Here is a 2362-nt window from a genome sequence, read left to right on the forward strand (position 1 = left end):
AAGGGGTTAGGTTGGGTTGGGTGGGGGAGGGAAGGGGGGTTGGGTGGGGGACCATTGCTTTTGAATGTGAAGGTAAAATGATGGAGCCTCGCTACAATACATTTATTTTTGTTTTGTTTTTCACAAAAGGGGCTTTTCTCTTGGTTGTTTGCACACTTTTTAATTTTGCTTCTGTCTTTCTTTGTTACACTTCTTTCTCTTCTTAAGCAGAATTTAAAGACATATGCGCTTTCTTAAAAAAAAATGCTAAGCACCGGACTGTTCCTTTCCTCTCCTCCTCGCGCTCCTCTCTCTCTCTCCCTCTGCTTGTTTACCTCCTGTACGGTGCTGTGTCATTGCTCAGTTTAATCATGTTTTTTTCTGTACATACTATAAATATATATATAATAAAACATCATAAAAAAAATGATCATTGCCTCTGTTGCTCCTTTGCGTTACATGAACCTTCTTGTGTCTCTTTTTCAACCCTGTGTGTGTGTGTGTATGTGTATGCATGTACATGTCTGTGTGTATATGTTTGTGACCTCATCAGTCCTTGTGTGTGTGTATGCATGCTTCTGCCTGCAGGTGTTCGTGACCGCATAAGTCCTGGTGTGTGTGTTGTGTGATCACATCGGTGAGCCAGTGTTGATCATCACTCGTGTGTCTTGAACAATGAACATTTCAGCCTCATGCGTAACAAATGATGCTGAACATCAGACGCCACCCCCTGACCGCTCCAGTGCTCTTGCCTCATCAGTGACCAGTATGAGGGTTTCCTGCCTCACAAACTGTTCCTCATACATGTTTTTCCCTCTCACTCACACACACACACACACGTTGACCCTCCTTGTGCTGTGTTTCATACGATGCGTGTGTGTGTGTGTGAGACTAGGGGTACTGGAGCAGTGTAGTGTTCTGGAGCCTGTGTGCAGAGAAGCGTAGCTTCATCTGTATTTAGGTAGAAGTGTGTGTCTAGCTGTGTAGCGCGGGTGTAGTTGTGTGGCATAGCTTTGTGTGTATGTGTGGATGAATGTGTGCGTGTGAGCTGTGTTGTGTAGTGGCTGAAAAGGCACAAATGACCTTGAGTTATATTTAGCCCTGCAGACTAGTTTGACTGTAGCAGACAATCCCTTGGGTAGGGTCTGTGGTGTGTGTGTGTGTGAGTATGAGAGAGAGAGAGAGGGGGAGAAAGTGCCAGAGAAAATGTGTGTGTATGCATGTGTGTGTAAAAGCACGTGGGACAGAGAAACGCATGCGTGTGTGTGTAAACGTCAGGACATTCTCCTCCTGGGGATTAGACAAACCTTCTGGTGCCCTTGTGTCACATCTTCAGGGAGTGCCTTCATTATAACAGCAGTCCTTAATTAACAAGAGACATGTGGTGAATTCAAGCTGAATCCATCCCGTTTATGTTATCTCCACGGCATAGCAGAGATGGAGAAAGCTGCTGCAGCCCTCCAGGGAGACTACCAAGGGTCACCTTGAACAGTTTCTGTCTCATGTACTGTGTTGAAAAATAAATGAATTCTGTGTTTTAAAGCATTCTCTCTCTCTGACTCACTGTCTAAGGACTTATTCAACCCTTATCTCTGCATTAAACCATCATGGGTACCTGAATCTTAACAATGGAAAGAAAACCACATTAAGTGCATCTAGTCAAAGTGTAAATGTGCACAACTCGGTGTAACTGAATGTGATTGGACCAGATACCTCCAGCAGCTCCTGTTGTGAATAGACCTCTGACAGATGTAAATACAACCCTCATAGTATATTTGAAGATATCTGTTATATATAATCCTATATATTGCATAATGCCTACAAGGATTGTGATCATGATGCGACAAAACAGATAACCAGGTGCAAATGCAAAGGGGCAATATCCGGTAAGTCGTTATTCAGACACTAATACCTCACGCAAATGCACTGCTATAGTAGGGGTGAGAGAGACTAAATTCACACACCAAACAGTGACTGAACTCCAGGTTTTCTATTTTACCACTTTATTTACATATTTCCCCTCACAAAACACTTCTCTGTTTGCAGTGTTCCTTCTACTCCTCCGGCTCATCGTGCCAAGCCGGCTCCATCGTCTACTCATCGCTCTGAATCTGTCCTCCAACAGCGTCTTCCTCCAACATTGCATGTTCAAATTCCTCTGCCACCATACCACCCCTCTCCCCTTGTCATTTTCAGTATGTCACTGAGGGTTGGGAGGGGAGGGGGGGGGGGTTGGCCGTTAAGAAGGGTTTTTGGGTTCAGAGGGGTAGTGGGTAAAGGTTGGGGGTGGTCGTGTGTGTGTGGGTGTGTGTGGGTGTGTGTGGGTGTGTGTGTGTGTGTGTGTGTGTGTGTGTGTGTGTGTGTGTGGGAGGGGGGGGCCCTC

This window comes from Sprattus sprattus, assembly GCF_963457725.1.
Source record: "Sprattus sprattus genome assembly, chromosome: 5".
Taxonomy (NCBI): Eukaryota; Metazoa; Chordata; class Actinopteri; order Clupeiformes; family Clupeidae; genus Sprattus; species Sprattus sprattus.